A 12735-nucleotide genomic window follows, 5' to 3' on the forward strand; every position below is an offset into this window, starting at 1 on the left:
AATTTCCCTGACAATACAGACCTTTGTATGACTCAGTTGACTGGGTTTGTCTCTCCTAAAATGACTCTAACAATGGAGGTCTGCCTTCCTGAAAGAAGTCTGAGATTCCTTAAATGGCATTTGTAGGTATTCCTGGATCCTTCTGTCACAGGACTGCAGATGGTCTCTTAGCTTCTAGCCACAGGTGGTTCACTGCTTTGCATGTTGTGTGATATTTCACATGCTCCCCCTCAGGGGAGCTAGCAGACCTTGTGGAACTCTGGGTCCCTCACTGTCAACAGATCCTACCCCCTGCTGTCTCTTCATGAACTCACTGCCGTTGGGTGGATGCTGACTCATAGCGAACCTATAGCACAGGGTGGACCTGTCCCGTGAGACGTTCACACACTGCACTCTTAACCAGAGAGTATTTCTCCTGAGGAGTGGCCAGCGGATTTGAACTCCTGGTCTGGCCCTTAATGGCGCAAGGATTCCTGCCAGCAGGGACAGACTTTCTTCTACTAAACTGAGCAGACTTCCTCTGATTGCCTATGTCCCAGTCTAAATTCTCTCATTTGAGCTTCCGGTCGGGTGAGGGTCTGAAGGACACAGGTGTCCAGGGAGCAGAAGCGGGGGTGGAAGTGAGGAGAGATGAGGTCTGTGAAGGAGCGATTATGATGTTCACATAGGTCAGCCGTCCCTAGTTGCCATAGAAACCTGACATCAGGTTTGCTACTGTGACGGCCTTTATAATGGCATGGTCCACTTAAGGGAGGGGCTGTTCCCACCTTCAGGAGTTGCAGGTCAAGCAGAGGGGACTGAGGGCTGGGTGTCCTGCCCTGGGTGTCCTGGGGTTGAGAGCGAATCCGCCCCCTTTCCCGATTTTAAAAGAGGTGGTCTGCAATTTGGAGGGCATAGTGGTCTCGCCCTGGTGACGCTGCTGTCTCCATGGTGACTGCTGTGGGCTTTGTGCAGACTGAGTCACCACTTAGGATTCTTGCCTGAATCACGCATTGCTTATATAATCCTTGTCAGGTGTTCCTTTTCCAATTGGTTCCTTACTGATTTATTCATTAGCATTCAGCTCTAGGCTGCTACTTTCTCTTCTCCCCCATCCAGGCAGCTATCTGCCTATTCATGTATGTGTTTATATCAGAAAGAATGAAAGACATACAGCTTCCTACTTTGCTCAAAGGATTACCATCTACTGTTGCTTTTATTATGTATTGAATTTGATGCTCTTTTGTCTCCCAAAGTGGCCAGTGAAAGTCGTTTCAAGTCGGCCTTTGTGTGTATCTGATATGTCTCTACATTTATTTCAGCAGGTACTTTGCTCTCTCAGCTTGTTTCCTTATCGATAAGTGGTGTTGCCTTCTTTGAGCGTTGCTTTGAGCATCTGAAGCCATAAATCTGAAAACACAATGCCAAAGCACGTATCCTCTGTAACCTGGCTAGTAAGCCCACTGACACTGAATCCCCTTGACCCATTGTGACCTTGCTGGGCAGAATAGCACTGCTGGAAACACCATGATTTCCAGCAGGCAAGAGATCAAATGACACATTGCATTAGGTAAATCTGCTGCAAGTCTGCTTCTCCCAATTTCTTTTCTTTTCTTTCTTTTTTTTTTTGAGGCCCCGTTTTCACGGTCTGTATTCGTACTGAAAATCACGATCAAACGAGCTTTTGCCCTTTTGCTCCATGGGAAGTTGCTTCTCCCAATTTCTATACTTTGATTTTAAACTGTTCACTTAACAACAGGCAACTTGAATAAATGATCAGATGAGTCAGTGATTTAACTATCGTTTCCTGTCCACTTCTGAGGTTCAAAAAAGGAAGCCCATTAGCCTGCAGATATAAGGCATATTCTTCCTATCACTACTGTTCTTGTTCCTTTGTCAGAACTTTGACTCTCTCCAGCACTCAGGCCAATGGAGCAAGGATGCATCTGTAGGGCCCAGAGACGTGCTCATCAGCCACTCACTAGGAAAAATAATGAGGTCTTCCTCCATAAAGATTCCCATGCTCGAAACTACAAGTGCAGTCTACTCTGTCCTATAGGGTTTCTATGAGGGCGAATTGCCTAGATGACAGTGAGTGGGTGAAAGAACCCGAGCACATTGGGCAGTATCAAAGGAATACTGGGGGAGCCAGTGAGACACGTGAAAGGGGAGGGGAGTGGTGGACCCATTGTGAGACCCACCCCTGAGAGGCAGAATAGAACCCCTTGTTCTGAGAGTCTCAAAGGGAAAGTGTCCTGGCTGAGCAAATCCTGGCTGTTTCTCCCTCCCTTTCCCTTTCCTGACTCACCATTCGGCAAATATTCCTGAGATAGAGACGAAGTGTGCAGAGGCTAGAAATACATGGACCAGGAAGGACCTGCCACTTTGAAGGACGTATCAGGAATGAAAGTTCGAATTTCCCTGACAATACAGACCTTTGTATGACTCAGTTGACTAGGTTTGTGTCTCCTAAAATGACTCTAATAATCGAGGTCTGCCTTCCTGAAAGAATTCAGAGATTCCTTAAATGGCATTTGTGGGTGTTTGGGTTCTTTTTGTTACAGGACTGTAAATCGTCTCTTAGTTTTCTCTGACAGATAGTTCACTGCTTTGCATGTTGTGTGATATTTCACATGCTCCCGCTCAGGGGAGCTAGCAGACCTTCTGGAACTCTGGGTCCCCTCACTGTCAACAGATCCTACCCCCCTGCTGTCTCTTCATGGACTCACTGCCGTTGGGTGGATGCTGACTCATAACGAACCTATAGCACAGGGTGAATCTGTGCCATGAGACGTTCACACAGTGCTCTTTATCAGAGAGTATTTTTTTCTGAGGAGCGACTGGTGGATTTGAACTGCTCGTCTGGCACTTAATGGCGCAATGATTCCTGACAGCAGCAAAAGCTTTCTTCTACTAAACTGGGCAGACTTCCTCTGATTGCATAAGTTCCAGTCTAATTGCTCCCATTTGAGCGCCCTGTTGGGTGAGGGTCTGAAGGACACAGGTCCAGGGAACAGAAGCAGGGGTGGCGGCTGGAGATGAGGCCTGTGCGGGGGCGATTCCAATGTTCAGACAGGCTAGAGGTCCCTGTTGCCATAGAAACCTGACATCACGTTTGCTACTGTGATGGCCCTTATAAGGGAGGAGCAGTTCCCACCTTCAAGAGTTCCAGGTCAATCAGAGGGGACTGAGGGCTGGGTGTCCTGCCCTGGGTGTCGTGGACTGAGAGCCAATCAGCCCCCTTTCCCTATTTGAGAACTGGTGGTCCGCAATGTGGAGAGCACAGTGGTGTCGCCCTGGTGACGCTGCTGTCTCCATGGTGACTGCTGTGGGCTTTGTGCAGCCTGAGTCACCAGTAAGGATTCTTGCCTGAATCACGCATTGATTATGTGATCTTAGTCAGGTGTTCCTTTTCCAATTGCTTCTTCCCTGCTTTATTCATCAGCATTCAGCTCTAGGCTGCTACTTTCTCTTCTTCCCCATCCAGGCAGCTACCTGCCTACTCATGTATGTGTTCATATCAGAAAGAATGAAAGACTTACAGCTTCCTACTTTACTCAAAGGATTACCATCTATCTGTTGATTTTATTCTGTATTTAATTTGATGCTCTTTTGTCCCCCAAAGTGGCCAGTGAAAGTCGTTTCAAGTCGGCCTTTGTGTGTATCTGATATGTCTCTACATTTATTTCAGCAGGTACTTTGCTCTCTCAGCTTGTTTCTTTATCGATAAGTGGTGTTGCCTTCTTTGAGCCTTGCTTTGAGCATCTGAAGGCATAAATCTGAAAACAAAATGCCACAGCTTGTAGCATCTGTAACCTGGCCAGTAAGCCCACTGACACTGAGTTCCCTTGACCCACTGTGACCTTGCTGGACAGAATAGCACTACTCCATATGGTTTCCAGCAGGCAAGAGATCAAATGACACATTGCATTGGTTAATCTGCTCCACAATACCTCTTTAAAAGTTAAAGGAGCAAGTGTGTGAATTTGAGAACTAAGGTGGGCTTTCCTCAAAGGAAGGTATTTTCAATTGTCTCATATGCATATGAAATTCGGACACTGAGTCAAGGAGATCAAAGACGATTTGACTCATTTGAATTATCATGGTCACAAAGAATATTGAAAATATCATGGCCTGCCCAAAGTACGAAAACAAGTTTTTCTGGAAGAGGTACAGCCAGAATGCTCCTTCGAGGCAAGGACTTTGTTGCACAAACTTTGACCACTTTCTCAGTGAAGACTCGTCCCTAGAGAAGGATATCGTGCTTGGTAAAGCAGAGGGCAGTGAAAATAAGAAAAACCCCGGGTAAGATGGACTGAGAATAGCTGCAACAAGGAGCTCAAACATCCCAGAGTGAGGATGTCACAGGACTGGGCCTATTTCCTTCTGTTGTACCCAGGGTCCCTGGGAGTCAGAACTGATTTGATGAGGTCACTACCAACACCATATGGTTAACCAAGACTTTAAATCAAGGTTCTCAATCTGTATGGAAGTAGTCAGTTTTATTTTCAGAAAAGCAACTTGTCTAGTGGGTTCAAGTGAACAGCCCAACATTTAACCTACTTTGTAACTAGAGGCTTTTGGTGGTATCTGTCCCACCCCACTGCCATCAATTCTAATCACAAAATACGGCAGCCCGACAGATTCTGAGTTTGTGGGTTTGAACCATTGGCCTTGTGGTTAGCAGCTTAAAGTCTAAGCTCTCAGCTCCACCAGGGCTCTTCTGTGGCATCTGTATGCATCAGTAAGTGTTCCTTCCATATTTCAGCTTTGCTTCTTTCATTTTATGAATGCCACACATGTGAAATTAGCCTAATAGCCTAGCTAGCACAGAGTATAGTTAGAAATGTATGTGTATGAGCTTCAGTGGGCCACATCATTGGGACACTTGAGGTAACTCACTGCCTGTCCACCAGGCTCTTCTGTACAATGTGACAAGAATGCCAAGTCCTTCCAACTACTCAAGAATATTGTGGTGATTAAGCCTGATTCCTTGTGGGAAAGCCATCTGTGGCCTCAGGTGGGAATGAAAGACCAGTGTCCCTTTGAGTCATTATGTTAACAGAGACACTTGAGGGGCTCTAGAGCTCTGCGTGGTAGGCATTGAGTATTACCGCCAGCGGTTTCAATCAGGGTTTTCCAAAATGTGGTCACATAGATCATTTCATCACATTTGACAGGGGTACTTGTCAAAATCACAGCTTTATTGGCCAAGCCTAGACGTGCTGAATCAAAAACAAGAAACAGTGTGGAGATATGTTCATATAAAGTGATTTCTCTAGTAGAATCTGATAAAAGTCTTTATCATCATTTGGATTTTCATGTAAAAATGGTTGCAACACTGTCTGGTCCAGCACCAACTTCACAATTGCTGTTATGTTTGAACCCATAGTCGTAGTCACCGTGTCACTCCATCTGGCTGAGGATCGTCCTCTTTTTAACTAACCCTCCCTTTCACCAAGCATGATGTCCTCCTGATGACAGATCAGGAGGACATCATGCTTGGTGAGACGTATGTGAGACGAATCTCACCATCCTCTGCCCAAGGAACCTTCTAGTTCTCCTTTGTGCACGACAGATTTGTTTGTGCTTCTGGCTGTTCATGCTATCTATGTCCAGTATTTTTTCCTAGTGCCATCCATAATTCAAAAGAATCAATTATTATTTGTTCTTTCTTATTCATTGTCCAATTTTCACATACATATGAAGGGACTGAAAATACGATGGCTTGAGTCAGGAAAACTTGAATCCTCAGAGCCACATCTTGGCTATTTACCATTAAAATTTTTAAAAAATTTTAAATTGTTTTATTGGGGGTTCATACAACTCTTATCACAATTCATACATACATCGGTTGTGTAAAGCACGTTTGTACATTCATTGCCCCATCATTCTCAAAACATTTGCTCTCCACCTAAGGCCCTGGCACCTGCTCCTCATTTTCCCCATCTCTCCTTGCGCCCTCCTCCCTCACGAACCCTTGATGATTTATAAATTATTATTTTGTCATATCATGCACTGTCCGACATCTCCCTTCACCCACTTTTCTGTTGTCCGTCCCCCAGGGAGGAAGTCACAGGTAAATCCTTGTAATCGGCTCCCCCTTTCCAACCCACCCTCCCTCCACCCTCACAGCAATGCCACTCACACCACTGGTCCTGAAGAGATCATCTGCCCTGGATTTCCTGTGTTTCTGGTTCCTATCTGTATTAGTGTCCATCCTATCTGTACCACTTCTAGCCAGACTTGCAAGGTAGAATTGTGATCATGATAGTGCGGGAGGAGGAAGCATTTAAGAACTAGAGGAAAGTTGTATTTTTCATCATTGCTACATCGCGCCCTGTATGGCTCATCTCCTCCTGAAACTCCTCTGCAATGGGATCTCCAGTGGCCGACAAATGGACTTTGTGTCGCCACTCCACACTGCCCCCTCTTTCACTATGGTAAGATTTTTTTTGTTCTGATGATGTCTGCTACCTGATCCCTTATGATCACACAGGCTGGCATGCTTCTTCCATGTGGGCTTTGTTGCTTCAGAATTAGATGACCCCTTGTTTGTCTTTGCAACAAAACAATACTTCATTTGATGTCTTGACTGTTGCTTTCATGAAGTTGACTATGGATTCCAGTAAAATGAACTCTTTGACAATTTCAATCTTTTCATCATTTCTCATGGTCTTTTTTATTGGTCCATGTGTGAGGGATTTTATTTTCTTTACATGCAGTTGTAATCTATAGGGAAGATTTTGCTGTAGTCTTTGAAATTCTTCAAGCCTTATTCATTTTTAGCAAACAGGGTTGTTAATGAGCCTTTCTCCAATCTGACTATCAAATTCATCTACATGTAGTCCACCTTCTCAAATTATTTGCTCAATTTAGACTGAATAAGTAGGGTGAAATGATGCAATCTTGATACATAGCTTTGCTGATTTTAAACAGTGCAGCTTAAATTCTGTTTGAATGACGGCTTCTTGGTCTATGTACAGGTTTCATATGAGCATAACCAGAGTGAAATATCCTGGGATGTCCATTCTTTTCATGTTATCCATGGTTTGTTATGATGCACACAATCACATGCCTTTGCTTTGTTTATAAAACAGAAGTAAACATCTTTCTGGTATTCCCTGCTTTCAGACAAGATTCACCCAACACAAGAAGTGATAGCCACCATGCCACATCCTCTTCCAACTCCTGTTTGAATTTTGACAGCTCCTGATTGATATACTGCTCCAATAGTTTTTAAATACCGTCAGCAAAATGATAATTGCACGTGCTCTTAATGCTATTGTACAGTATTTTCTGCGCTCGGCTGGCCCACTTTTCTATGGAGTGGGCACAAATCAGCATATCAGTGGGTAAATTAGACAGGTAGCTGTCATCCAAATTTCTGACAGAGACTACTGAGTTCTTCCAGTGTTGTGTCTGTTTTTTGAAACATTTCTATTGGTATTGTATCAACTCTTGGAGCTTTGTTTGTACCTAATGCTTTCAGTGCAGCTTGCACTTCTTTGAACACCATCGGTTCTTGATCATGTATCTCTTGAAATGGTTGAATGTTAATGAATCATTTTTGGCACAGCGTCTCTATGTATTCCTTCTGGTTTTTTTTGATGCTTCCTTTATCGTTCAATATGTCCCCCATAGAATCCTTCAGTATTTCAACTTGATGCTTGCATTTTTTTCAGTACTTTCAGCTTCTTAAGATAGAATACATTTTTGGATTTGAATTGGTATCTTTGCACATTTCATCATATTGCTTCAGTTTGTCTTCTCAAGCTGCCTTTTAATTTTTCTGTTCAGTTCACTGTAGCATTTGTTTCATTTGCTTTAGCTTCTCTATATTCAAGAGACTGTTTCAGTGTCTCTTCCTTTTAAAAATCATTTTATTCACAGATAATTCATGTATCATACAAATAATAATTCAAATACATAAAAAATATGCAGTAATTATCAAAATGAGTTTTAGAATATTTATCTTAAATGTTATTAGATGTTATTAGTATCTCCTGTTTTCCCAACCTCTACTATCATAATCACATGAAACTATTAATCAGGGTGCTGGGGAAAAGCCACAACAATAAAACAGAAAAATCTCAGCCCAAAAGAAAAAAGAAGGTAATAAAAAACCAGGACAAGTTAATGGGTAAAGAGGGACTCAAGTACTCCCTAAACACAAAAACACTTTGTTCTAATAACCCAGCACTCTGAGATGCTCACCTTCCCAACATGATCACTGAAGACAAAATGGGTGCATAAGCAAATGTGGTGAAGAAAGCTGGTGGTGGTCGGCTATCAAAAGATATAGCATCTGGGGTCTTAAAGGTTTGAAGATAAACAAGCAGCCATCTAGCTGAGAAGCAAAAAACTCCACAGGGAGGAAGCACACCAGCCTGTGTGATCCTGAGGTGTCCATGGGATCAGGTATCAGGCATCAAAGACCCAGAGCAAAAAAAAATCATAATGTTAATGAAGTGGGGAGTGCGGAGTGGAGGCCCAAAGTCCATCTGTAAGTAATTGGACATCCCCTTACAGAAGGGTGGTGGGGAGAAGACAGGCCAGTCAGGGTGCAGTGTGGCACTAATGAAACATACAACTTTCCTCTGGTTTTTTAATGCTTCCTTGCCACCCGCCCCCCAACTATCATGACCCTAATTCTACCTTACAAATCTAGCTAGACCAGAGAGAGCATGTACACTGGTACAGCTAAGAGCAGGAAACACAGGGAATACAGAAGAGATAAACTCTACGGGACCAATATTGAGAGTAGCCATACCAGGAGGGGAAGGGAAAGGTGGGGGAAAGGGGAACCAATCACAATGACCTACCTATAACTCCCTTCCAGGAGGATGGGCAAAAGACAAGGGGGTAAAGGAAAACACCAGACAGTGCAAGAGATGAAAAAATAATAGCATTTTATAAATTATCAAGGGTTCGTGAGGGAGGGAGGGAGAGAGAGAGAGAGGGAGGGGTAAAATGAGGAGCTGGTAGCAAGGGCTCAAGTAGAAAGAAAATCCTATGAAAATGATGATGGCAATATATGTACAAATGTGCTTGACACAATGGATGTATGTATGGATTGTGATAAGAGTTGTATGAGTTCCCAGTAAAATACTTTTTTTAATGGGTAAAGAAGGAAAACAAATGGTAAGATGTTAAATTTAAACCAAACTGTATTTGTAGTAATATACTTTCCAATTAACCCTGTGTGGACAAGACTGTCCAAATCCCTCTTCAGTGGTCTGAGGGAATTCAATACAGGCTTAACCTACATGGGGGTGGGGGCTGTACAAATGAATTTTGGACTTTCACTGTCAGCCTTCTTGGGTCTTATTGTTCAAAATGCATGCACTGGTATGCTTCTGTGTGGACTTAACTGGCCCCTCTCTTGGATGGCTGCTTATTTAATACAAGTCTTTAAGATCCCCGATGCTATTTGTTCTGATAGCTGAGCACCATTTGATTTCGTCACCACACTTTGCACTCATATCTTCAATGATCACCTCATGAGGGCAAATATTGATCAGGGATACATCATAAGAACAAATTGTTCTTTAATTAGGGCTTATAATTAAGTACAAGCTTAAAATCAATTCATATATCTAATGTTTATTCCTAGTCTACATTATTATTCTTTTTAATTAAAAGGTCATTTTATTGGGGACTTTTATGGCTCTTATAGCAATCCATATGGTCTACTTTAGAGGCAACATTATCAGATTCCTTAAACTACTATGAGTAGCATACAGGGGACATTTGATAATTCTATGAATAATATCATTATTCTAGCTAATGGCATACAATTTAAAATACTAGTGTGAAAAGGAATATGCATATACAGGAACACTTATTATACTTAAATACATGGAACATATATGGGTTAAGTGACTGAACACTGTTTAAGAAAACGATGGGGGTTAGACATAAGGCAAAATTTTCCATTAATTCATTAAGGAAAAAGTAAGCCTGCAGAAGTAATAGATGTGACACAGAGCAAAGAGAATATGGAGATGTCAAATGCATGCTGGTCTTAGGTTGTCAATTTTTGAGCAACCTAAAGTAAAATTTTTAACCCAAATTCCAATCATTTCAAAGTCCATGACTTCAGGCGTTTCTTTCTTTCCTCTCTTTTTAATGACCTTTGGTCACCTTAGTGGATGGTGTTCTCAGTGGCATTCCATAAGTCAACTCATCTTTGCTCATTAGTAGTCAGTGCTTCAAATCTGTTCTTTGGAAGAGTCAAAATTCAGGTGGACATACTCAAGGTTGGTTTTGGCTCTTCTGGACATGTTTTGAATTGCTTCAGCTTCAGCCATGCAATTAAGTTGTATGAAACCTTAGCATAGGAATTGGCCAACTTTACCATTCCACTGGGCTTAAAATGAGCCATACTAAAAGGAGGGGGAGGGATTTCATGATCACCAAGGACAAAAGAGTCAGGAGCATGTCCTTTAGACCCCAAATCTCTGCAATGAATCTCCTGAATCTAAAAGAAAGAGAACTATGACACCAGAGATGATGAGAAGTGGCAGCAGCCACAGCAGAACAAGCATAAGACAGAGCAGTGAGCTTCCTGACACATGAAGAATGCCGAGGGCCTTAAAGCAGGAGGCTTACAGGTGGACGAGAGTGTTTCTGAGTACTTACTGGCATAACTAAAAGAGCATTGTGACACTTGTCCCAGCAGGCTTCAGGGCAGGATGAGAACCAGGCTTGCACAGACAGCTAAGAGGTGTCCTGGGCGCAGAAATCTATCCAGAGTGCTTTTGATCTCTTATAACCTGTAACTTTCCTAATAAACTCAATAACTGTGAAGTCTCTGTGACCACTACAATGATTTATTCAACCTATCAGAGAAGTAGAGAGTGCTGTATAAGGGATGGAAGGTTAGAATTGAATTTTTTTAAAAGTTAAGAGGGTGGTTGTATGTCTGACCTAGACCTCACAGGAACTGGCTAATGGTGACAATGCTGATTCTCTCTCCACCGCCTAAAGTTAGAGGAGGTTAGATCCCTTTGTTACAGGTTCACTAGCAAATAAGCTTCCAAGTTCAATATGCCTGTCTTTAAAACATATCCTTGGATTTTGTGTTTTGGTCTTATATCTACTTACTGAGTGTTTTGTCCGCCTGTCATTCTTAAAGTATCCCTGATGGCTTAGTAGATTAAGAGCTGGGCAGTCACAGAAAGATAGGCTTTCTGCTCCCATAAAGAGTTACAGCCGCTTTTCACGAAGATGGCGCCGAAGGCAAAGAAGGAAGCTCCTGCCCCTCCCAAAACGGAAGCCAAAGCAAAGGCTTTAAAAGCCAAGAAGGCCGTGCTGAAAGGCGTCCACAGCCACAAAAAAAGAAGATCCGCACGTCACCCACCTTTCGGCGGCCCAAGACCTTGAGACTAAGAAGGCAGCCCAAATACCCTCGGAAGAGCGCCCCCAGGAGAAATAAGCTGGACCATTATGCCATCATCAAGTTCCCCTTGACTACAGAGTCTGCAATTAAGAAGATCGAAGATAACAACACACTTGTGTTCATTGTGGATGTCAAAGCCAACAAACACCAAATCAAACAGGCTGTGAAGAAGCTCTATGACATTGACGTAGCCAAGGTCAACACCTTGATCAGGCCTGACGGGGAGAAGAAGGCATATGTTCGACTGGCTTCTGACTATGACGCTTTAGATGTTGCCAACAAAATTGGAATCATCTAAAGTGAGCCCAGCTGGCTAATGCTAAATATAAACTTTTTCAATATATATTCTTCTTGTCTTTGTCTTGTGTTCCGAGTGGGCTCCGGAGGAGCCTTGTAACAGCACACCTAGCTGCAGGGCTTGGGGGTGACTATCATCCTTACTGCAGGGGTTGGCAAACTGTAGTGCATGAGCCATGTGCCTCTGAGGGAAAATGGAAAAAATAAAATTGAAAATTTTCAATTAAAAAAAAAAAGAGTTACAGCCTTGGAAACCCAAAGGGGCAAGTACCTCTCCTCATCCAGAAATCAAGTCTCCAGCCTCTAAGCTGTGCGGTCCCTTGGCCCTGCTTCCATGGACCCGGAAGCTGACTCATTGCTGTGCTTCACAGTCTCAGAGTTTCAGCCATGCTCTTTCTCTGCTCTGTCTCATAGTTTCCTCGATTGGGCCTCTAGCCTCAGCCAGGCTTCTTTGCTTTGTCCCATTGTCTCGGTGCCACAGCCTCTGATGACTCTGGTCTCAGCCCCTACCACTTTAGACAGAGATCCTCAATGTGCTCGACTGGTGGCTCTTCTTCTTTGGTGGCCTTGGGAGACTCTCTTCCCACTTCTGAGATAGCTCTCTTTTACATAGAGGAATGGCTTTAATGGAGATGCGGTTTTTGCCCTTCAGCAGACCATACCCCCTCAAGGACTAAGTTCACCAGATAGACACTCAGAATACATCTCACCTTAAACTTGGCCATTAGCATAACAGAACTCTATCCAAAATGGTATTATAATCACAGGTGTAGGGGATAGTCTTTATAATACATCACAAAAGGAATTATGGATAGAAGTACCATATTGAAAAATGTAGAGAAGCGCTTTCATACAGAGGTAAATAGAAAAAAAAACCCCATAATATTAAACAATTAACCAGTAGACATTTAAATACATAGAAGAAATTACACTGAAAACTAGAAAATATTTTTACCCAAAAAAAATCACTATAGTAAGTGTAGTAAATTAACACTTGTGAGATGCAGTTATTGTCATTCTTTAAAAAAAACTGCCCCTTTGGGTTTCTGAGATTT

This window comes from Tenrec ecaudatus, chromosome X (assembly GCF_050624435.1).
Source record: "Tenrec ecaudatus isolate mTenEca1 chromosome X, mTenEca1.hap1, whole genome shotgun sequence".
In the NCBI taxonomy this organism is placed as follows: Eukaryota; Metazoa; Chordata; class Mammalia; order Afrosoricida; family Tenrecidae; genus Tenrec; species Tenrec ecaudatus.